Source organism: Arachis hypogaea, chromosome 15, assembly GCF_003086295.3.
Source record: "Arachis hypogaea cultivar Tifrunner chromosome 15, arahy.Tifrunner.gnm2.J5K5, whole genome shotgun sequence".
NCBI classification, from domain to species: Eukaryota; Viridiplantae; Streptophyta; class Magnoliopsida; order Fabales; family Fabaceae; genus Arachis; species Arachis hypogaea.
Genome location: NC_092050.1, coordinates 51,007,955 through 51,034,336, shown reverse-complemented (window position 1 = coordinate 51,034,336; position 26,382 = coordinate 51,007,955). Strand labels below are relative to the sequence as shown.

Genomic DNA, 26,382 nt, shown 5'->3' with positions numbered 1-26,382 from the left:
GCTCATTACCTGCACTAGGGCTAGACATGCATCATCCTTGTTTTTGCACTTGCATTTGATTGGGTTTGCTCATTGTATTTCCCTGTGATCGTGTTGTTTGCCTTGCTGTGACTTGTTTGTATGTTGAATTGAATCTCTTGTTAGCGTTATTAGCTGTGAATGTATGAAGGTGATTAAGAATTGATTTTTTGATTGAGAATTAATTGTGTGGCTGAGAGATGGTTAGTGTGACCAGTTTTACATTTTGGAATTTGTTTTGAGTTTAGAGATTTTTTTTAAAGAGGTAATTAATTAGCTAAAGTAAAACCAAGAGTATTTTCAAAAGAATTTGATAAAAATATAGTTTCCTTGAGTATGTTAATTATTTGCATGTTAATCATTACTTTTACGGCATTCCCATTCCCTACTGAGAACGTGTGGTGTGTTCTCACCCCAAAATATTTCACCCTTTCAGTGACACAGGTTCGAAGACTCCGTTTGAAACTGCAGGTGAATATAGAATTTATTTATAAGTTAAGTTTATGAGTTAAGTTTCTTTCATAGCTGTTGTCCCCTGAGATTTTATTTTACATAAAGGGGTAGGTTTAGAATATTGTATTTGAGTTTCATTCGGTTTCTTTTGTATAAGACTTATTATTAATAATATTTATGTGATTATTATTTGTTGGAAATCTTTGAACCATGACTTTAATGAATGGAAACAAAATTTTCTGGCATTTTCTACTAAAATAGAAATGCGATATCGAACTAAAAGCTCAATATTAGATAGTTAATAAGGAAAATAGGTCAGTAACGCCTTACTTTTGGTACGATCATGACGTACTGGAAGTTGGATCGTTACGGCCCCCATGGAAGGCAGCGAAGCAACGCTATTATATGTTTACCAAAGTGCGAAGAAGCTCCTCCTGAATATGCGCGACGGCGTGGAACCCCTCGAGCGCCTCGACTACTCCGCCTCCTCCAATCTCTCCCTCTCCCTCTCCAACTACATCTCTCAGATCCAATCCCTATGCGTCCAGATGGATCGATTCTAGCACTCCATCGCCACCAAATCTCAATGCGATCTCTGGAAAAGGTTCATTCCAAAGCATCCTCCTCCTTCGCCCTTTTTTAACCTATTCTGCATAAGTTCTAATAAAAAATTTTGTTCTGCAACACACTAGTTATTAGGCCATGATTGTTCTGAAATAAACAAAGTATCTGCAATGGATGAAATAAATTGCCTTTTGGTTGAGAGGTAAAAGTTTAATTCCTTTTGGTTGAGAAAGTAAAAGTTTAATTCCCTTTGGTTGTGATAAACCCCTTTTAGGGTTTTTCTTGTGCTTAATTTAGGGGATTTTATCACATTTTCTCACATTTATCCAAGGAAATAGCATGGTTTCATGATTGTCTCCTAATTTGTGCTTAAGTGTTAAAACATGCTTTTTAGTCCCTTAATTGCTAATTTTGATTCACCTTTGATTCCACTAGATGCCTTGATATGTTTGCTGGTGAATCTAGATTGGAAAGGCTAGGAATGGATCAAAGGAATGGAAAGGAAAAGCATGCAAGTGGAGAACTCATGAAGAAACAAGGATTTGGGATGCTGAGATCGACGCACACGTGTGGAAAGTGACGTCACAAGGCGATGCATACGCATGACATACGCATACACATGGATAGCAATTTGTCAAGCGACGCGTACGCGTGACCCACGCGCACGCGTCGGTGCTCGCACGTGACCCACTTAAAGTGAATCTGCTGGGGGCAATTTCTGGGCTTCCCAGGCACAAATCCAACTCATCTCTGATGCTATTTAACTCAAGGATTGAAAGGGAATCAACACATGAGATCACATTAGTTTAGTTTAGTTTAGTTTAGTTTAGTTTTGGAGGGAAAGTTAGTTTCTAGAGAGAGAAGCTCTCTTTTCTCTCTAGAACTTGGTTAGAGGTAGATTAGGATTTCTTAGATCTAGGTTAATTTCATGCTTTGATTTACTTTTCCTTTTGTAATTCTTGTTCTTCTACATCTCCTCTCCCTAGTTTAGCATTTAATTCTTGTAATTCTATACTTTAATGTTGTTGCACTTTTGTTCTTCCATTTTCCTTTAATGCAATTTCATGTTTCATGTTCTTTTATTGCTTAATTGAAATATTGTTTTTAATTTCCTTGTAATTGATAGTTGTAGATTTACTTTCCTTGCAATTTGATTTTACTTTCCTTTTATACCTTCCAAGTGTTTGACAAAATGCTTGGAAGGATGTTAGAGTAGAATTTTATGTTCTTCGCTTGGGAAGGTAACTTAGGAATTCTTGAGTTACTAATGTCCAAGTGATTGATAGTTGGTAGCCATTGACTCTAGCTCTCATTAATTCAAATAATGAATAGCTAGGACTTATGGACTTGGATTGATATAGCTCATTTGACTTTCCTTTACTTGTTAGAGGATGATTTAATGTGATTAATCCTTACAATTATCATATTGTGGTTAGTGATAAGGATAGAGATCCTTGACCACCAAACCTTGCGAAGACCTTTTTATCATTTGAATTTCATTGCAATTTACTTTTCTTGTTTCTTATCCAAAACCCCAAAATATACCTCATAGCCAATAACAAGAACACTTTATTGCAATTCCTAGGGAGAACGACCCAAGGTTTGAATACTTCAGTTATTTTTATAGGGGTTTGTTACTTGTGACAACCAAATTTTTGTATGAAAGGATTATTGTTGGTTTAGAAACTATACTTGCAACAAGAATTTATTGTGAAATTCTAAACCATCAAAAATCCAATCATCAGGTAGAAAACTAGGTTCTGTTTGTTAGGAGAAAGAAGGGATTGAGGGAGGTATGCTAGCTTTTCCTACAAATGAATGAATGGATTGTATAGTGACTATTCTGTAGATGCTCACCACTTCATCCACTTATGGTAACATCCTTATGATTTTGCAAAGAAAAGCATAGCCTTGAGGAAAACTAAGTCTTAAATTTTTACAAACAGTTCTGTAAGTTTAAGTTACTATTTCTATACTTCAAAATGCATTCATTTTAATACATTTTCCATCAAGTCCTGTTTCTAATCTACATAATTTTGACATAGATGCTGCAGTTGAAAGCTTTAAAAATGCACTGGTCTTAGAGCCAAATGATGGTAAGTTGTGATTTTGTATAAAGCCTTAGTTAGACAAGAACTACTAGTGTACTTATATAGGTGGACATTTAATTTTGTTACTTACAGCTGGGATTAAGAAGGAACTTGCTGCTGCCAGGAAGAAGGTGAGTGTATATCTAAGTTGAGCAAGCATGAAGGTGCATTATAAGCGTATTGCAAATTTAACTCATTATATTATGTTGTAAGTTGCTGATAGGCGTGACCAGAAGAAAAAGGCATATAGCAAGATGTTTCAATAAGCATTTTCGGTAGGCTAAGCAAGGTAACACTCAAATAAACTTTTAGGGATATGAATTACCTTGAACCTAAAAGATAATTTAATGTAAAGATATTCAATTTGCATGTTACCTAAACTTCAAAAGTAATTCATGTGAAGCACTGAGATCTACTTGTTTTCCTTTTTCATTTTCAATACTTTAGGGCGGAATTGAGAAAAACCATCTTCGTATTGTTCACTCAGTTTAAGAGCTATGAGGTTCAATTCAGTTTTGAGCTATGAGTTGCATGTGAACTAGTTCTATGTTCTATCCTCTTTAGCTTTCTTCTCCCACTTCAGTCAAAAATTTTGTGAAATTTATTGTGATTTACTGATTTTGTTTAAAATTTATATTTACTTTTTCTTGTTTGTTTGAAAAATATTATTATATTTAAGATAGATAATAGGTGATTAATTTATCATTAATTTGTTGTTGTTCAAATTTTTATGATCAATAAAAGTAAATGGTAAAAATATAAATTCACCATTACAGAATATTTGAGTTATTCTTTTCTTCTTTCTCAATTATCTTTACTTTCACTTATAATTCTCTTAATATTTCATGCAAATCCCGAATTTTAATAATTTTATTTCAGTACCATGTCACCATCAAAGCACCATGGCTGCTACATTGTATTTAAAGTAAGATTATGAACTATAAATCTAGATTTCATTCACTTTTTCTTCTTGTTTCGTGTCCTACTCTTTAGTTTTCCCAATTGTTCAAGTATATGGCCTATGTGATCATTGTTTATGAGACTTACTGTTTGTGATTAATTTGGCATGTTATCTTTTTATCTTTTTAGCTTTTGCGATGTGTTTAACGGTTCAGAAAATAATAGATAATAAAAGATACCTTGAAAATGTTGGTGATGTTGATCTACACCTACTCGAGCGAATTTTGCCACACTACACAGTTGATCAGTTGATGCGTGTGGAGAAGTGAAGTAAGTTATGTTTCTCGCTTTTGTCAACTATGTATGGAGCTATCACCAGGTGAAATGGTTTGCCTAATTTGCCCAATATGCTATGCAGTGAGCTGATTTGAGTCCAGTGACTGATAAGTTATGGAAAGGATTCTTTGAAAAGCAGTACAGGTCAAAAATTGCACCAAGAAAGTAATGAGGAGGATGAGAGAAAAGAAAGTGTCATTTAAATGGAAGCAGTTGTACGAGGTGAATTTTTTACTTGGCCATTCTTTGCTTTCTTTGTCATAATTCTTTTTGGTTCGACTTGGTTATATTTTGGATGAATGGGGTGTATTCAATAAAAATTGTTAGTTGCACTCACCATGTTAACTCTCTGCAGGGAAAACAGAAAGAAATAGCCGAGGCTGAGAAGGAAGTATCTAATCAAATTAGGAATCTGTACAAGAAAGAATATGCAAGTATGTTCCTAGTGTGTGCATTATTAGCTATTTGTTTTAGTTTTTCTTTCCTTTCCCGCTTTGCTGAACGTGAATATCCTTTTGTCTACCTAATTTGAATCTTCCTCAACCTTTTAACATACATGTTTGTTTTATCCAAACAAAATGCTAATATAACTTGATAAACATACATGTTAACTGTTAGCTTGATGAACAATGTATTGGAATCCTATAGAAAAATAGAGTAGGCAAGTACGGCTGTGCACTAAAACTCCACTTTCGAGTAAAAAAAGATTCTGGGGAGGTAACTAGTTCACTCTACTACTCTTCTTTATATTTTATTTATGTTTCATCAGGTTGGACCTTTAGTTGTTTAATCTTTGAGGATCTGTTGTAGATGGACCAGGTTACAATGTGTCAAATTTGAAGAGCAACATAATGAAGAAGTCAAAGATAGAATTTCTAAAGAGGTAACTTATAATGCTAGATAGAAGTAGGGGCCTTAAGGTTTATAATAATTTCTTTTCATCATATCAATGATCATATGTTGGGCAAAATAAATTAGTAATATAATTATGGTTGTTTTGTTGTATAATTTTATTTTATAAATATTGACCCATTTGTCTTTTCTAATTTTACAATCATGAGATGAAAAATCTTGCAGTGATGAAGAAGAATACTTTCCAGAAGACTAGTAGGTATATATGACAGCAACTTTTTGGTTAGAAACTATTTCTTCAATACCTCTTTTATTTCATCTGGTTTTGGTGGCATTTAGTTTTCTCATTAATATATATAAAGATAATTTATTGAAATAAGTGCTATAATTTTACATTTTCTTGTGGTATCTTTTTTAATATTTCAGAATAAGTACAAGAAGGCCAAGTCAATTGCTCTTCCCTCTCGTGTATGAGACTATTATACTGATTTAAATCTTTTTATTGGTTACTCTTGTTTGATTGGTGGTGGTAAGCTATATTATTTTAGAGTTTTATGGAAATTTCAATATACATATCACTGAGGTTTTTTTCATTGAAGTCACCTATCAAAGAATGGTAGTTGTTCCAGCATTTACCATGTGATGTAATTTTATGGATTTTCTCTTCTTTTCCTGAACAAATTGTCATGCTCTTTTCTTATTGAAGTTAGCTTTTCATATGATCTTGATTCAGATTCAGGTGGGAATCCTAAAACCTGTTCTCAAAGAGTTTGAAAAAGTGAATAGAAAATAGAAAATTTATTTTTGAAAGCGGCAAGCAACTGTTTCGTTCCTACACGCTATTTCCAAATATAATCATATTTGACTTAGTCTATGTATGTATGAGTAATTTATGACATTTTTATTTTGAGTCTTAATTTAGGCATATCTGAATCATGATGCTTAAACTGTGGAAGAAAAAGCTGATTGAATGAAAACTGATTATTTTAATTTGAATGTAGGAGATGGGTCGGAATAATGAAAGTTGGAGTGTCAAAGTAAGAAACAAAGATATTGGAGCAAGCTCTAGGGATGAAACTCACATAAGAGACCAAGAAACTAAATCTGGCTTGCTTTAAAGCTAATTACCAAAGGAGGAAACTTTTGGCCTCCAAATCTTATTCATCACTTAGCTAAGTTACTTGTATTCATATTCTAAGTAGTAAAAATAGCACTTATTAGATGGTTTAAATACATTATTAGATATTAACATAGTTTAGGGAACTGGATGGTAGATTTGATTGATTATTGCATATTGCAATGCTTGTATCTTGGTTAGTCTAGTAAGACAAGTTTTTGTATAGTAGTTATTACTTTTGATTTTCAATACAAAAAAATCATATATTATGTTTAGTACTTTGTTTATGAGTTATATAATATTTCGTTTCTGGATTATGATTTTTTGCAATTGTGAAATTTTAATAAAAAAATTATTTGTTTAACGCGATAAAAACGACGGCAAAAACTACCTTTTTAAACAATAAAAAATGTCACTTTAACCAACCAATGCCAAGGTAAAAATGGCGGTTCAAAAACATCATTTTAACCAACCAAAAATGCCGTTTTAACCAAGTAAAAATGGCAGTTTCAAATGTTGTTTTAACCAATAAAAATGCAAATGTCAGGGTAAAAATGGCGGTTCAAAACACCATTTTAACCCGGTAAAAACGGCGGTTTCAAATGCCATTTAAGCCAACTAAAATGGCACTCTATCAAGGTAAAAATGGCGGTACAAAAATGCCATTTTAACCAACCAAAAATGCCGTTTTTATCCTGAAAATAACGGCGGTTTGAACTGCCGTTTTAACCAACCAGAAAATGCCATTTCATTTGGAAATAATGGCAGTTCAAACCGCCGTTTTAACCTATCTGAAAACCACCATTTTAACCTAGGAAATTGTGGCGGTTTTTTGAAAACGGCCGTAATATCCAGAATGTCGCCCAGAATTATATCGCTTTCTAAAACCGCCGTTCTTGAGACCAACTGAGCACATCTCTAGGGGAGTGATAAACCCCAATTTTATCATTTATCTTGTGCTTATTTTAGGGGATTTTATCACCTTTTCCCATATTTATTCAATTAAATAGCATGGTTTTTCAATTCTCCGTTAAATTAAATGTAAAAACATATTTTTTTAGGCCCTTAAATTAGTGATTTTAATTCACTTTAATTCCATTCGATGCCTTGATGTGTTTATTGAGTGATTTCAGGTTCATAAGGCAAGTATTGGATGGAAAAAATGAAGAGAAAAGCATACAAAGTGTAGAATACATGAGAAAACAAGGATTTGGAATTCATCAACCCACGCGCCCGCGCAGCAGACGCGCACACGTGGAAAGTGAAGTTGCATGGCGACGCATACGTGTACATGACGCGTACGCGTGGATAGGAATTTTGCCAAGCGACGCACACGCGTGACCTACGCATACGCGTCGATTCTCTCACGTGACTCACTTAAGGGAAAAACAGTGGGGGTGATTTCTGAGCTGCCCAGGCCCAATTCCAACTTGTTTCTGATGGTATTTGATGCGGAATTAAAGATTGAGCAAGGGGGAGCACTTAATTAGTCAACATGAGCCTTTACTTAGTTTTCTAGAGAGAGAAGCTCCCTCTTCTCTCTAGAATTAGGTTACCATTAGGTTAATTTCTCTTAGATCTAAGTCCAATTTCATGTTTTCATCTTGTTTCCTTTACAATTTCTTGTTTCTACACCATGGTTCTCTTAGTTGGTAGTGTTAATTTCTCTTTTTGCTCTCTTTTATGATAATGAACTCCTGTTGGATTTGGTTACATTTAATGAAATTTGATATTTGAGGTTCCTTTGTTGTTGAATTGGGTTGTTGATCTTACTTTCCTTACAATTTGTAGTTGGTAGATTTATATTTCTTGCACTTTTATTATGCTTTCCTTTTATGCGTTCCAAGTGTTTGACAAAATGATTGGTTGGATGTTAGAGTAGAATTTGAGCATTCTTGGCTTGGAAAGAGTAATTGGGTAATATTGAGTCATGAGTACCCAACTCATGTTCATGATCTAGAGTTGTCAACTAATATTGTTTCCAGTGACGCTAATCTCTTGCTAATTCAATTAGTAAGTGACTAGGACTTTTGGATTGAGATCAGCTAGTCTTATTAGACTTTCTTCGAGTGTGAGGATAACATGATACCTTCCTCCATCATCGGGGATGACGTAATAAGATAAATTCTTGTTTAGTATCGTGATATGATTAACTAATCTTGTTTGACTTTCTCCCTATGTGAAGATGACATGATACCTTCTTCCATTTGATGGATTTGACTAAATAAGATGAATTAATCATTGCATGACTAGAATAGAAAGCCTATATTCTCAATTCTTGCCATGAATGTCTCTCTTTATTAATTGTCTCTTTTTATTACTTGCTTTCTTTAGTCACTCGCTTGATTTACTTTTCTTGTCATTTAGTTTATTGCCCTTTTTAAAAATCAAACCCCTTGTTCTTTCATAGCCAATAATTGACCACTTCATTGTAATTCCTTGTGAGATGTCCCGGAGTCTAAATACTTCGGTTAATTTTCATTGGGGTTTGTACTTGTGACAACTCAAATTTTTGATGTCAGAATTGTTTGTTGGTTTGGAGCTATGCTTACAACGAAGTTCTTATTCCTATAAGAGAAATTCTAAACCGACACGACAATTACCCATTTTCAATGGTGCTATGTTATTGGCTATTGTATATATTGTGAATAGCTTGATTTTTGGTTTGTTTGATGGTTTTTGCTAGTTGTAGGACTTTAGCTTTCTTTATTTCTTGTTAGCTTTTGTTTTTTATTCTCTCTTTCACTATGAATTCTCACCCCTTTGGCCATGAGTTTGGTTCAAAATATGTTGTAGAAAATGGAAGCTTCAATGAGGATGTGCATCAAGGATTTGGAAATCAAAGGTGGGAGGAGTCCCAAGCTTATGAACAGCCTTCTTGGCAACAACCCCCTCCCAAACTAAGTTTGACAAGAGTGCTTGGGGATATGACTACTCTCCTCATGGAGATGCGCAAGGACCAAAAGGCATTTTATTTCATCCGATCCATTCAAGCACCACCCCAACATGACTACTCTTTGGATTCTTATGGGTATACTCCTAATCCTAATGCATACCAATCTAATGTATGTGATGACCCTTATTGTGATTGTCAACCACAACCACCATATACATATAACCCCTTTCCCCAACATAGTTTTGAACCACCACACTCACAAGCATCATACCACCAATCACCTCCATATACCCCCAATCCATATCCACCATTCCAATACTAATACTCCCAAGAACCACAAATTCCATATACACCACCTTAAGACTTTCACCAACATGAACTACCATCCCACTACAATGCCTTTCTCTCAAACAATGAACCTTCTCTTCCACCACCGCCCCCTGATGAAGCCCTCACACAAGAACTAAGAGATCTTGAATCTCATATCCTAAGACAACAAGAAGGGACGAAAAAGGAGTTTAAGGAGCTAGAAGCCAAGATGGCTATCGTAGTAGAAGCCGTGAGTCACATAGCCTCCCACCTAAGCTCAAACATCCCAAGTACTCCCATTGTTGAATGTGGAGAAGCAATCAAGGAGCATAGTGATGGAGTGAATTTGGAGCTCCAAGATGAGGAAGAGAAGTTGAAGCAAGAAGTGCAACAAGAGGAGAAGGTAGAGATTATCGAACAAAAGGAAGTAGTGGTTGGGTACTTAGGATATGTTAAGTACATAGAGGAATCTCAAGTTGAAGAGCCTTCTTTCACGGAGTTTAGAAGGGAAGTTAAGGAGGAGAGTGATGTTAAGGAATTAGATAGAGAGTTGAGGGAAATTGATCAAGAAGTGGATTCCATCATTAGTGATTTTTTGTCCACATTGATCAATCCCCTTGATGATTTTGTTGAGCCTTCTTCCATTGGACTAGAAAGAAATGTTGAGGAGGATGTGCAACCTCCAAAGCATATTGTGAGTGAAGAATTGGAAGAAGTGTTTCAAGCAAGAAGCTCTCATATACATGTTGATTCCACATCAACATATAATCCTTTTAATCTTGATGAGTCCTTCCCCGTGATGCTTAGAATTGATGTTGAGGTAGACTTCACTAAACCTCCTATTTATGATTTGAGTGACAAGGAAGAGATAGAAGAAGTTGGTGAGCAAGGAATTGAAATTGAAGAAGCTTTGACGTTAGGATTTTTACCAATAAAGAGATTCATAGAAATAGTTGCGTTGTAGATATAGTCTCTAAACCGACAAAAATCCCTTCGTACAAATGTTTTGGGTGTCACAAGTAACAAACCCCTTTAGAAATTGTTGACCGAGTATTCAAACCTCGGGTCGTCTTCTCAAGGAACTGCAAGGAAGTATGTTCTTATTATTGGCTATAAAGGTTGTAATCGGGGTTTAGAAGATGAGAAGCAAGTAATTTAAATGACAAGTAAAGTAAATGGCAATTAAAATAAATAAATACTGTAAAGCAGACTTTAGGCAAGGTAAGAGAAGTTGGAGGTCCAACGTAGTTATCTCTCTCAACTATAATGAAAGTTGAATCTAAATTCCACTTGGTCAACCTTTACTAGGGCAAAGGAAAGTCAGGGGACTAATTAAATTGACCTTTGAATCCTATTTATTTCCTAGGAAAAGGTTGGGATTACTTAAGTTCAGCTCAACTAGCAAGATAACGATTATCAGTTATGTTGAGTTTAATAACTGTTGAGTTACTGAATTCTTAACCAGGACCAAAAGGGAAAGAAGTAAAATTGCTGGAATAATAAAAATGTCCTTAGATGGGAAGCAATGGTAACTTAAATCAAAGAGAACAATCATAAACTGAAAATACCTCAATTATCATTAATTCAAATAACAGTCTGTAACATGGAAGAAATTCATAAATTCACTGATCAATTCAAGTGCTGGAATAAATAAAAGTAAAAGGAAGCTAAAACAAAGAAACGTAAAACCTGGATTGAGAGTCACTCTTAAAACAAGAAGAAATCCTAAATCCTAAGAGAGAGAGAGGAGAAGATCTCCCTCTCAACTAAATCTAAATCATTGAAAAATAAAATATGCGAGCTCTCCTTTTGAATGGGTGCATTCCCACACTTTATAACCTCTGGTCTATGCTGTCTGTACTTGATCTGGGCCAAAAAGGGCTTCAAAATTTGCTGGGGGCGTATTCTGTAAATTCTGATACGAGGCCTCTGTCACGTGTCCGCATGGGTCACGCGGTCGCGTCATTCGGAGCTTTTCCTTGCCACGCGGTCGCGTCATTCATGTGACCGCGTCATGTGCGTTCTGCTTAAGGCGCGCGGTCGCGTCAGTCATGCGGTCACGTCGCTGCATCTTTGCTTCTGGCACGCGATCGCGTCATCCATGCGATCGCGTGGATACCAGTTTCCTTAAAGCTCCTTTTTGCTTTCTCCTTTCAGTTTAGTGTGTTTCCTTTTCCATCCTTTAAGTCATTCTGCCTTAGAAAATCTGAAACTACTCAACACACTAATCACGGCATCGAATGGAAATAAAGGTAATTAAATTAATTAATTTTAAAGCTTAGAAAACATGTTTTTCATTTACATCACATAATAAGGAAGGGAAAGTAAAACCATGCAATTAATGTGAATAAGTAGGTGAAGGATTGTATAAATCACTCAAATTAAGCACAAAAGAACTCATGAAATATGGGTTTATCAACCTCCCCGCACTTAAACACTAGCATGTCCTCATGCTAAATCCAAGGTAAATAATTAAGGTTAAAGTGATGGAATGTCATGCAATGCAACCTAATTTAAATGCAACTACCTAAATGAATGATGCATCATGCAACTCTTATCTTATTCACTCAAATATAAGGCTTACATGTAGTTAAGTTAGTTCATATTCTCAAGGAGTCATGTATATATATATATATATATATATAGCTAACCCTTAAATAATAAAGCATTTTAGCAAATGAGATGGGAAAGAAAACATTGTACAAACTTGCAAAACAATTATTAGATTTAAGCATTGATATATGTTGATGAGTTATTGAACCCTCACTGGATTTTGTGTTTACTCTCTAGTCACTCAGTGTTTATTGGGTTTATTCACTCTATTTTTCTTTTTATTCTTACTTTCTATAGCTTTATTCTTCATCTAACCAATCAACAATTATAGAATATAGTCATACCAAAAAGTCATGAGGTCTTTAATTAAGGTTGTAATGGAGCCAAGGTAAAGGTAAGGATTTATGTATAGGGTCAAGTGAGCTAATAAGTGAATCCTTAATTAGACTAAGATCTCACCTAACATACATATTTAGTAAAACAAAATCTCTTTACCTATTTTCCCATATTATCCCACTTATTGTTACATACTCATGTTTCACTTTCTATTTATTTTATTTTATTTTTTTTTATTTTTTTTTATTCCAAGGCACATGGCAATTAAATCACTTTGATTTTCTCATGAGCATGCTTCCCAAATTTATTTTATTTCTTTTAACTTCTCTACCTTTTGTTTCTATCATCCATGTTCCCAAAAGGTTCCCCACATTTAACTCTATTCATGATTTTCTATCTTAAGCTAACCAAGGATTCACTTGGGATTTTCTTTTGTTTTTCTGCTTAAGGCTAGTAATTTGGCTAAATAGAATAAAGGGGTTTTAAAAGTCTCAAGGGGACTAACAAGGTTGATGTAAAAGGTAGGCTAATTTGGGGTAAGTGAGCTGAAATCAATTGATGGCCTCAATCATTCTCTTGGTATGTATCTACATTCTATATTCTATAATTGGACATATAGATTAAAGCAAAGTAAAGAACATCAGAATAAAAAGAAATGAAACACACAGAAATAAAATTATGGTTTGAATGCAACCATACAATTAAGCTCAAGACTCACAGGTTGTGTGTTCTCTAACTCAAGCATCATATATCATTTATATTTTGTATGCAGGTTTAGTTAAAAATTCCCATTATTCTCATAAAAAATTTATTTAGGGTAGCTTTTAAAGTTTTAATGTTCCTCCTTGATAAAATGTTGTCAGCTTAACTACATCATGTAATGCTATATATAAGGTTTTTGGATTTAAATCTGATATATTCAATTTCCTAGCTTACTTCCTTTTTATACTTTTCTATTTAAACTATACTATCTTATGCTAAAAAGGGTAAACTATACTAATTAATCCACTAATAAATCAGAATTACAAACTAAACTAAATAACTAAAATAAACTAAATGGCTAAAATATGAACTAAAGATGCAAAATGCAGAAAATAGAGTAAAAATACATAAAAGCAATGTATAAGTACTCGGAAAATAACAGTAAAAGAAAAAGAGAAAAATACAAAAAAATATCCAAAATAAAAGAAAAAGTATGTAGTGGTTCACCAAAATAAACGCCAGAGATGGCGACCTCCCCACACTTAAAAGGAAGCATCGTCCCCGATGCTCAATCAAGCCGGGTGTGAAGGAGTGTCATCACTGGAAGGGATGGTAGCTGGAGTCTCAGTGGTGGTAGCAGGGGTAGGTGGTGCAGCAGTGGAAGAAGAGGGTTCAGCAGACGGTGGGGCTGACTCATCAGTAGCAGTGAATGGTGGTGGTCTGTGGCCCAAGGCTAAGAAGTTCCGGCTGTGCGGAATGATCTTCCAGCAATCCGCCGCTGGTGGTCTCTCATCGGCAGCCTCCCATGGCACGTCAGCTCGACGGCCAAGCTGTGTAACTAGATATGGAAAAGGGAGGGTGCCTCAGACGTGGACCCTGGCCATATAGTGCCGAATGAAACGTGGCAGATAAAGGTCCTTAACCTCCAGCACACACCAAAAGAGGGTGACCATAGCAGCCGGGATCTCCGTCTCGTGAGTACTCGGCATCACATAATTACTCAAGATCTGATGCCATAACCGAGCCTCATCGTTTAAGTATGCTCTCTTAATCCCTTTAGGCATGGTAGTGTCCTGACCCATCTCCCAAGGGACTATCGGGTCGAGAGCTATCCGTGCCTTCACGGTATCCCAATCAAACTGCATCTGACGCATGTCCTCCTCAGCCTTTGAATAAACATCAGGCTGATCGGACTTGGCTGGGAGCCGGAGAATGTCCTCTAAGGCCTCTTCAGTGACCAGAATTTGTTTTCCTCTCAGGTTCACTGCATCTAGGGTAGTGAGATAGTAGTTGCAGTAGAATTCTCGTACCCAAGATGAATTAACCTCTGTCAGTGTTCTTTCTAGAAAGAACCAGTCCCTTTGCTTGATTTGCTCAGTGGTGTACTGCTGGAGTGCTTCTGGAATCTTCAGAGTTCGCTCCAGGTATAGATTTCTGGAGTTTGCAAAAGCCGGGTACTTCAGCTCACAGTACCGGTTTGCAAATTTTATAGGATCATTCGCAGGGAGCAGCTGGTCAGCTTTTTCCTGCTGTGTGAAGTTCTTCTCCCGCCATGAAGAATCGTGCATTAGAGCGATGATCCACTGGGAGGAATCTCCTCTCTTGCGATTGCCAGTAGCCTTGCCTTTTCCTTTCCTTTGTGAGGCAGACATCCTGAAAAACAGAAAACCAGGAAATGGATAAAATAGGAAAGCAAATAGGCAATTAAACAAAGGAAACTCAAAGCGGCAAAGGAGAAATAAGATAAGGAAAATGAGTAAATGAAATGTGATTAATTTATGTTAAATAGAAAAATAATCAATATCCTATGGTTAGAAAGTTAGAGGAAAGTGAAAATAATCCGAAAAGAGATCAAAAGGGTTAGTATGGTTAGAATTTGAAAAAGAAATTAGTAAATTAAAATTAGTGAGTTAGTAAAGTGCGGGTTAAAGTAAGTGGCATAGAAAAATTCCATATAACAAGGATTCACAGGTAAGAATAGAAGTACTCATAATCGAACAAGGAAAACAGGGTGATGCTGATTCGAATAGAAATAAAGAAAGCAAAAATTGGAATCAGTGAATCGCAAATGCAGTTTATGAACCAGGAAATCAAAGAGGATAAGAAAGTCTGCCATAGCATTCATGAAATGGTTTGGGTAAAGCAGAGTAAAACAGAGGTCAGAAATGCCAAACCAAAACAAGAATGAAAACAATTTACAAAAAATTTGGGCAGCATTCCGGCTAAAATTGGATTGTCCCGGAAAATAAACAGCAATCATAGCAGTTCATATGAATTAAAAACTTGCTGCAGTTACCAGTGATGAATAGAAACAGGAAAATGTAGAGTAACAAGCAGCAATTGCAAGAAATCACAGCATATGAACGAGGTCACAGGAACAGCAGAATTGCAGTTATGATAAAACATAAACATGAACAGTGCAAGTAAACAGACCTAGATCCACTAACCACAGCCTAAGCTACCTAACAACCTAAAAATCCACTACAGCATGCATATCTATCTATCCTAAGTATGAACAAAAACGGAAAAAAATAAAGAAAAATGACGAACGGATAAAAGGGGGTTGCATTTTGCGGAACCTGGTAGGCGGGTGGGGTGGAACGGGGAAGAAGGTAGCTACGGCGGCGGGGCACGGTGTCGCGGTGGCGGCTGAGGGGGCAGTGGCGGAGAGAGGGTTTAGGGTTAGTGATAGAAGAAGGGGGTTTGCGGGTGGGTGGCGGAGGGGGGGCGTGGCTAGATGGCCGGCGGTGGTGGGCGGTGGTCGCGGAGGGCAGTGGTGGAGAGGGGAGGAGAGAGGAAGAAAGAAGAAGAAACAAGGGGAGGGGGTGGTACGGCGGTGGTGTCTGGACGGCGGCGGCGTCTGGGTGGTGGCACGGTGGCAGTTGGGTGGTGCTGGGTGGTGGCTGGAGGAAGAGGAAGCAGAAAGGGAGAAGAAGGTTGGGGGTGGGGGCTGCGCGACTGATAGGGTTCGCGTGGCTGGGGGTTATACTTTCGAATCCATGCGGCCGCGTCGGGCACGCGGTCGCGTGGTTGGGGTGAAAATGGGAGTGACGCGATCGCGTGGGGTGCGCGATCGCATGAGAGGGGGGAAATAGGGGTGACGCGATCGCGTTGGTCACGCGATCGCGTCACTGGAATTCGTGCTAAATGCACGACTCCAGTGCCGTTTTAGCGCAACTCTCTGTCTCCTTTTGGGGTGATGTGTAATCCATGCGACGCGATCGCGTCGCGCACGCGGTCGCGTGGGATTGGTATTGTGCAAGTGACGCGATCGCATGGGGCATGTGATCGCGTGGGTCAATTTGTGCAAAACGCACAAGGGCCGCACGATTCCAGCCTAACTTTCTGTTCGTTGGATCCTTACGCCGATATATATATCACGTGGCCGCGTAGGTCACGCGGTCGCGCGGGTGGTGTTTTTCGCAATATGACGCAATCGCATGGGGCATGCGGTCGCGTCGTGCACCCTTTTTTTTATGCATGAAAAATGCAGAATGCAACGATTAACTTGAATGCTATGCATGATTCCAGGTTTAATAAATTAAAATGAAAAAGAAAAAAAAATGAAAGCAATTAACAAGAAATAAATTGAAAAAAAGGCGACCATACCATGGTGGGTTGTCTCCCACCTAGCACTTTTAGTTAAAGTCCTTAAGTTGGACATTGGAGGAGTATCCTGTTATGGCGGCTTATGTTTAAATTCATCCAAAAATCTCCACCAGTGTTTGGAATGCCAATGGCCTCCGGGGTCCTAAACTAGGCATGCAAAGCTTCCGAGCAGCTTCAAATATATTGTTAGGCTCCCGGGATGACAAATGTCAGAATAAACACCAGGATTCCAAGCCTTGCTTTTAAATCCGCCTCCGTCGTGATCTGCATGTTTCCATTCGGGCGGGTTAAAAAGTAGAATCTCACCTTGGTGACCAAACATTTTCCGTGATCCATGTAATTGAGCATGGTACCAATCTGTGTACTTCGAGGTGAAGCGCGGAACCTTATTGAACCTTGTGCACCAGCTCTGAGTACGAGCCATTTCCCTCTTACTCTTAAAGTCGCAGAGAGCTCTAAGCTGGCCATCTGTTTCAAGCAAACCATATTCAAGTGAATAAGTAAAGTTATAAGTTAAGGATTGTACCCACTTGAAGCTTGTATTAGGTGGTAATGGCCTTGGGATAGGTGTTTTTGGTGGTTCTGCAAGTTCCGTTTCCTTGTGCTCTTCTGTGAATTCCTCCACTTCTTTGCAAAGATCTTCAATTGTATCTGTGTCCTGGTCAAAGTCTTCTGCGTCTTCCTCATCACTTGAGTCATAGATTGGAGGTTGAGAGAAATCTACTTCCGCATCATCTTCATATTCACTTGGGGAAGATTCTTCGTTCTCAGAGAATTCACTTGCGGATGCAAGTTCATCACCAAGAGAGCTAGACTTGTGACTATCATCATCAAGGGAATTTGCTTCTTGGATTATTCTGTCTGATTCCTCATAAACGACTTGCCTTGGAGATTGTACAGTATCCTCCTTAGCATCAACTGTAGCATCTTGGACAGAGTTTTCCTCAATTCTGGATTCCCATGGAGGTTCAACATCTCCTAGGTCTTCAACCAACTCTTCTTCTTGAACAAAGACAGCTTCTTCTAATTGTTCTAGTACAAATTCATTCTCTGTCTTGTCCACTGGAGTTTCTGGTAGCTCCTTCATGCTACGCTCTTCATTGGGCTGTCCACATGGAGCTGTGGCTGATCCTTGTATATTTGAGCGCCTAGAAGCCCATTGAATTATCGCTTGCTCCAGTTGTTGAATGGTTGTTTGAAATTTAATTACTGTTTCCTTTAGGCGATCCTCTGCTTCTCGGGTTTCTGGACTTGGACATGATACAAAGGAAAGTGGTGGTGATTGGGAATGATCGGATTGGTATTGGGGTAAGGAAGGATCATATGGTGGCGACTAGTGAAGAGAATCTTGTGAGTGTGGTGGTCCGAGGTTATGTTGAAAGGATGGTTTATATGCACGGGGTGGGGCTTGTTGGTAGTTACAAGGTTGTCCACCATGTCTTTCAGCTGGGTATGCACTGTAGAATGGTCTTTGTCCAGGATATCTCGGAGGGTGTTGCTGCCAAAAGGTTTGATTAGATCCTCTTGGTTTCATCCATCCTTGATTGGTCTGACCTTGGTACACATTCCTGCTGTAACTTCTATTTCCTTTAACAATATTAGAACCAAACTCAAAGTGAGAGGGGTGAGAGTTCATAGTAGCAAATAAAGATAAAAAGGAAAAACAAAAATAAATAAACAAGAAAAATAAAAATATTTACAATAACCAATAATAAGGCACACGTTAGCAGTTCCCCGGCAACGGCGCCATTTAAATATTTACAATAACCAATAATATTTACAATAACCAATAAAAATATTTACAAGTATGTTCTTATTATTGGCTATAAAGGTTGTAATCGGGGTTTAGAGGATGAGAAGCAAGTAATTTAAATGACAAGTAAAGTAAATGGCAATTAAAATAAATAAATACTGTAAAGCAGACTTTAGGCAAGGTAAGAGAAGTTAGAGGTCCAACGTAGTTGTCTCTCTCAACTATAATAAAAGTTAAATCTAAATTCCACTTGGTCAACCTTTACTAGGGCAAAGAAAAGTCAGGGGACTAATTAAATTGACCTTTGAATCCTATTTATTTCCTAAGAAAAGGTTGGGATTACTTAAGTTCAGCTCAATTAGCAAGATAACGATTATCAGTTATGTTGAGTTTAATAACTGTTGAGTTACTGAATTCTTAACCAGGACCAAAAGGGAAAGAAGTAAAATTGCTGGAATAATAAAAATGTCCTTAGATGGGAAGCAATGGTAACTTAAATCAAAGAGAACAATCATAAACTGAAAATACCTCGATTATCATTAATTCAAATAACAGTCTGTAACATGGAAGAAATTCATAAATTAACTGATCAATTCAAGTGCTGGAATAAATAAAAGTAAAAGGAAGCTAAAACAAAGAAACGTAAAACCTGGATTGAGAGTCACTCTTAAAACAAGAAGAAATCCTAAATCCTAAGAGAGAGAGAGGAGAAGATCTCCCTCTCAACTAAATCTAAATCATTGAAAAATAAAATATGCGAGCTCTCCCTTTGAATGGGTGCATTCCCACACTTTATAACCTCTGGTCTATGCTGTCTGTACTTGGATCTGGGCCAAAAAGGGCTTCAGAATTTGCTAGGGGCGTATTCTGTAAATTCTGATACGTGGCCTCTGTCACGCGTCCGCGTGGGTCACGCGGTCGCGTCATTCGGAGCTTTTCCTTGCCACGCGGTCGCGTCATTCATGCGACCACGTCATGTGCGTTCTGCTTAAGGCGCGCGGTCCCGTCAGTCATGCGGTCGCGTTGCTGCATCTTCGCTTATGGCACGCGATCGCGTCATCCATGCGATCGCGTGGATACCAGTTTCCTTAAAGCTCCGTTTTGCTTTCTCCTTTCATTTTAGTGTGTTTCCTTTTCCATCCTTTAAGTCATTCTGCCTTAGAAAATCTGAAACTACTCAACACACTAATCACGGCATCGAATGGAAATAAAGGTAATTAAATTAATTAATTTTAAAGCTTAGGAAACGTGTTTTTCATTTACATCACATAATAAGGAAGGGAATGTAAAACCATGCAATTAATGTGAATAAGTAGGTGAAGGATTGTATAAATCACTCAAATTAAGCACAAAAGAACTCATGAAATATGGGTTTATCAAGCTTGCAAAGAGGTGGAAGTTGCAAAGGAAGACCACGTGGGAGTGGACCTTGCATTGGCCAAGTGTGGAGAGGTCCCCCTCCCTAAACAACCATCATCCAACACAACATTCAAGTGGGTAAAACTCCTATCCATAAGCTTTAATTTCTCTCTTGAATATGGTTTGCTTGAAAATGATGGTCAATTTAGAGCCCTTTGTGGAGTTAAGAGTCGGGGAGAGTTGTGTAGTGGTTGGAGACATCCCTCCAAGTTCATTATGGTTGGAGGCTCGAAATTGAGGAGCATGGATTGGTGTAGTGCCCAATTGGATGGGTCTAGGAGAATGGTTTGATGGTCGCATGAGAATTCGGATCACTTGCCACCCAAATGGAATAGTCTTGATCAACTTGAAGATGGGTGTGAAAATAAGATATGGGATCCCGGATCACAACATGAAGACCAATTTTGGGAGCTCATATCTTGGGAAGAACTTCCCCCAAGCTTGGTGAAGATGGTTGAAAGTTCTGACAACCAGTTGCAGAGCAAGCATTCTTCGAGGTTCAAAGATGAATACAAGCATAAGCCACCTTGACAATGAGCCTCCCATATGTCCAACTTAAGGACTTAAACTAAAAGTGCTTGGTGAGAGACACCCCACCATGGTAAACTCTTTCCATTCTCTTGTAGATATAATGAATGAATGAATTGAGTCACCATTGTAGGTAGCTTCTTTACTCTTTAGTATATTTTGTCTTGCTTGCTAGGTTGTTTATACATTTTATGCATTAAATAAGGATAGTTCTTTGAATTTGATTTTTTGCTTGAATTACAAGTTTTCTCAAATTGTTTGAAAAACCCTCAAAAAAAGGGGGTAGGGACGCGTGCGCACGCGTCGATGTGTTGGTGCAACCCCAATAGATGGACCCGAGAGTTGCACGTACATCACGCGTGCAATGCGCTTCTTGCGCAAGTTTCATCCCACGCGGACGCGTACCTCACATGTACGCATCGGCACGCAATTCCCCTTCCACACATACGCGCATCTGCCACTTGCGCGTCCATCATTTTTCGCACCCACGCGGACGTGTCAGGGACACGTACGCGTGGATTCAAAAACTTTAACCCATCCACATGAGGAACCCTAACGCAGTCGCGTACTTCTTCCTATTTTCTCTTCTTCAACGTCTCTTCTCCTTCTCGCTTCTCCCTCCATAACTATCACCTTCAACCACCAGCCGGCGACCTCATAGCCACCACCGCCGCCCCATCTTCTTCCTTTTCCTCCTTCTTTTTTTCTCCTTCTCTTTCTCATTCTCGCAGTCACCGCTCTCTCACCATTCCTCTCTCTCTATTCTCTGCCAAGCACCGCCGTGACTCACCATTAATGACGATGAACCCCCAACCACCACCAACTTTCTTCTTCTTCCCCAGCCAATCCCTGCCCTAGCACCTCATTTCTCCCTCTGCTCTGTACACACACCTCTACCCCTACCTCGTCACTCTCTGCTCCACGCTGCCATGCAGCACCACCGTGAGCCAGGCCACCATCCTTGGTGGTTCTGCCTTCCTCCGCTGCTTCCATTACACCCCCTTTCCATCTTTAATTCGGATTCTGCTCTGTTTCCAAGTTTCCCTGCTTCTGCTCTATTTTTCTTTCTTTGATTAATTTTGTTAGTTAATGTTAGATTAGATTAGTTGTTTCATTCTGGTTGTTAGGTTAGATAGAAATGCATGCTGTTAGGTAGTTAGGATGTTGTTAGAGGATTCTAGGCCTGATAAGTGCTCCGTTCTTGTTTACTTTCTGTATGTTGAATGCTTTGCTGAATGATGGTTGCTGTGATGCTTTCTATTTTACATGCTATTATCTACTACTGCTTTGCTGAGATTCAATTGTGTAATTGTGTTTGATGCTGCTTGAATATATGTAATCCATGCTCTTACCATATTTGTTGCATTCTTGGATTCATATGTGAATTTTGCTACTATTTACTATCCGGGAACGTCCAATTTACTGCCAGAATACTGCCCAAATTTTTGAAAATTGTTCTGTTCTTCAACTTGCAACCTAAGAATTGAACTTGACACTTCTCAAATTGAGTTTTCCTTGACTTCAACAAGTTCATTTCATAGGTTGCCTGGGTTGGCATTTCCGTGCTTATTTTGTCTCCCGTGATATGCATTGGAATGGTTAGTTCAAAGAGTTGTTTGTCAGATTTATGTGACAAGTAATACCTTGCCTAACTCATTTATGTGAACCTACATGTGCTTTCACTATTCAAGTTAAGTCAAATGCCTTTCAACTCATTCTAAGTTTACCCAGTTGACATTGACTTGAATTCTCTTGAATATGGTTCATTCATTTGCAATAATTGGCCTATCCCACGAGGTAACCCTCTTTTGATTCAAATAAATTCTCAACTTGGTTTTGGTTGTATTAGTGCATATTTCATTCTTTCAACACCAATTATTGCAAACTTGGTGACCATGACATTGTTTGTGACTTGTTCCATTTATATGCTTTGATACAATTTTATAATTCATCATCAATGACTGCATCTTTTTCATGGATGTGAGTATGCTTATTGGCCATACTTTGTGCTTTTCTTTTGAATTGAGCCAAGAACCATCACACCACTAATTTTTGAACCGGTTTTCTAACTTCTAACTTGACTAACGAACTAATTTTTCTTTTGTTTTCAACTTAACTCCTTTAATCGTTCTTTTGGGTGTGACGTTTCTTGGACTTAATAAACAAAGCATTGTGCGAATATGGTTTGAACTCTTGGTTTGTGACTTTGTTGGATTTCTGAATTATATTTCTTACATTCCAAGAATTCTTCTCTCTTAACTCACTTCATGGTCATATGTCAATCCCCTTGTTTCTGAATATGTCATTCCTTGCTTTCTATTCCTCTACGTGTCTTAATTGTTTATATCCTGTATATCTCTTTTTCAGGATGGCCGACAGGGGAAAAGCCAAGGTCAGTTCAAAGAAGAGGAAGAAATCTCAAGCCTTCACTCCTTCTCCTTACTATGACTATGCTAAGAACCCTCTCAATGAGGAGGACAAGGCTAAACAACAGCAACCGCCTACAGATGCTCACCGGTTCCCCAACCTTTATTGTGAGATCCGGTTCCCTAAATACCGGAAGAAGAACTTGAACATAGAGAAGAAGCTGGCCCTCCCCACTGATCTGAGGCAATCCATTAATACCTGTATTGAGGGGATGGGCTTGGTCTTTATTAAGAGGGAGCTTGGTAGGATAAACTCGTCATGGGTAAAGGAGTTTTACTATAATTTTTTCCAACACACCCTTGATTCAGTTCACCTACGAGGCGGTCAGGTGTTGGATACAGAGGCTTCCATAGAGGACATACTCCACTGTCTACCTAAGACCGGTGATACAGATGCTATTGAGCAGGCAGAAGTGGCAATTCATTGCATGACCTTCGACTATAATGCTCTGAGGGATGTTATTGCCACCCCGGGTGCCCCTTGGGAGATGGATGCTAACAACAGGAAGCCAAAAGAGATGCTGTTTACTCATCTTTCGAGGGAGTCCAGGACGTGGCAGCAGATCTTTACTCACTACATCATGTCTACCACCCATTTCACAGAGATTCTAGTGGACATGCTCGTCCTGATCGGGTGTGTTATGGAGGGAAAAGAGGTATACTTCCCCCGGTTGATCAGGTGATACATGTGGCGAGCACATGTCCGTGGCATACTACCCTTTTCTACCCTGGTCACTCAGATGGCGTAGCTAGCCGGTACCCTATGGTTGGCGGATGATGTATCACCATCCCCAGACGACGAAAAGGAGGAGTTCATTCCGTGGGGGACATGGGTGAACGAGAAGCCCCCAACCCAGCGCCGGTCTAGAGCCAGAGCATCAGCAGCTAGACCTTCTTCTTCATCAGCACTAGCAGCATCCGTTGCACCACCAGCAGCACCCCAGCCGACATATCTTCTAGTGCAGCATCTGATCCGCTTCATGGAGCGCAGTGAGCGCCGTATCATCCGGCGCTTGGACAGAGTGGATCAGATGTTTGTGGCACTGGGTGTGGCGGTACCTCCTCTGCCCGACTCTTTCACATCTGAGGAGGAGGAGCACGAGGAGGAGCCAGCTCAGACAGAGGTACATTTACAGACACAGGCCATCCCAGAGGCTCAGCAACCCCCTGCACACCCCCAGCCAGATCCTCAGTAGCCTCCTGAGCAGCCACAACCTCAGTTCCAGCAGCCAGATGCGACTGTTGACACCCATCCTGAGCCCGATCAGTAGCATCGAGGACGATGCTTTATTCTAAGTGTGGGGAGGTCACCATCATCGCCGTCGGTGGAATTGCCATTTTGGGTGATAAGTTCGGACATTTATCTTTTATTTTGTGTTATTTCTAGTATTTTGCACTTTGTTTACCCCACTTCTTGGATCATTGTATATATTTATCATTTTGGATACTTTTATTTTAGTTGTTGCATTTTGCACCATAGTTTGGATATACTCTTCATTTTAGATTTTTAGTTGAATTTACATTTGTAGTTGATAGTGTATATATATGTAGTTGCTTTAGTTAGTGGTTGTGATTTGAAAATTATGGACTATGGGAGCTAGGTTTACCTTTTTTACATATGAAATTTAGTTTGATTGAAAAAGGGGTAAACTAAGAAATTTTTTTTTAACATTTTCTCAGTCACAACGTTACATCAATAAGCTCTGTCAAAATGATGAAATTTTCCAAGAAATTCATTTCTAAGGTACCACCCTAATTGATTGAATTTTTTTTTTTTTTTTGTTTTTAGAACTTGCTTGAATTATACACTTTGTGGATCATGTTTCGAGTTAAGAACACAAGCATGTAAGTTTTGAGCCTTAATTGTGTGGTTACATCATATATAACCACTTATTTTCATTCTTGTGAGCATTATTCTCTTTCTATGATTATAATCCTTGATTTGTTTGATTCTTTATGTCCATTATTTTATTTATACATGCATTTATATGATTGAGGCCAATGTTCAAATAGCTCACTTACCCAAATAGCCTACCTTTTATCTTCTATTGTTAGCCAATTTTGAGCCTATGCTTAACCTATTTGTTCTTAATTGCAGCACATTACAAGTCTAAGTGAAAAACAATAAATGTCCCTTGTTTAGGTCTTTGGTTAACTTAGGCTAGTGAGAGTGTTCATCATTTGATTTTGAGAAAGTTCGGAACATTGGGTAGAAATGAAAGTATATTAGGTATTTGTGTTGAAAATCTTGGGAATTGGGTACATACTCATGTATGAATCATGTGTAAACCATATGCATCGATGTTCTTGTACATATTTTAGTTTGAAAAAAAATATATATAAACAGAAAAGGAAAGAAAAAGAAATGTAATAAAAAGGGGACAAAATGCCCCAAAGCTCAAAGTTCAATAAAAATCAATATATATATATATGTGGTGATCAAAAAGAAAATGCATGAGTGTGTGAAAAAAATGAAGAATGGGTGGTTAGGTTTGTTTAGAAGTGTATAGGTTGTCATAGGTTAGGTGGGAAGTTTAAGTTAATCAAAGATTCAAATTTCAAGTCCACTTGACTATATGCATCCTTACCTTGACCCTAGCCCCATTACAACCTATGGGAAAAACCACATGATATTTGTATGCATGCATGAAATAATTGTTGATTATTAGATGAAAAAAAAATCTTGGAAAGCATGATTAGGGGAGAATTGAGTGAATGAACTCCATACACTTGAGTGACTAGAGCGGATACACATCCGGTGAGGGTTCGATTGCTCAATTACATGTTTCCACCCTTGATCATCTTTTCTTGCAAGTTTGTAAGGTCTTTCAATGATTCAATTCAATTGTGGGTTGTTTAGATTGCTAATACTTTAGCCCTTGTGCTTATATACATGTATTCTTGGAAAATGATTTGTTTTGACCAAGCAGATGTATTCATATAGATAGATTGCATATAGATAGGTTGCATGTAGTTAGTTTGCATTGAATAAATGTTGATACCCTTTGCTTCTTTCTTGATTTTAGCATGAGGACATGATTAGTTTAAGTGTGGAGAGATTTGATAAACCCCAATTTTGTGGTTTATCTTGTGCTTATTTTAGGGGATTTTATCACCTTTTTCCATCATTATTCAATGAAATAGCATCGTTTTGCAATTCTCCCTTAAATTGTGCTTATGTGTAAAAACATGTTTTTTTAGGCCCTTAAATTAGTGATTTTAATTCACTTTAATTCCATTAGATGCCTTGATGTGTTTGTTGAGTAATTTCAGGTTCATAAGGCAAGTATTGGATGGAAGAAATGAAGAGAAAAGCATACAAAGTGGAGAATGCATGAGAAAATAAGGATTTGGAGTACATCAAACCACGCGCGCGCGCAGCAGACGCGCACGCGTGGAAAGTGAAGTTGCATGGCGATGCGTACGCGTACATGACCCTTACTCGTGGATAGGAATTTCGCCAAGCGACGCGCACGTGTGACCCACGCGTACACGTCGATTCTCGCACGTGAATCACTTAA

General features: G+C 38.2%; 1 pseudogene; it reads left to right on the top strand.

Annotated features, from left to right (window-relative positions):
• The first annotated feature begins 4,532 nt into the window (after window positions 1-4,532).
• LOC112747026 (uncharacterized) lies at window positions 4,533-5,248 on the top strand (annotated as a pseudogene).
• Window positions 5,249-26,382: the final 21,134 nt, after the last annotated feature.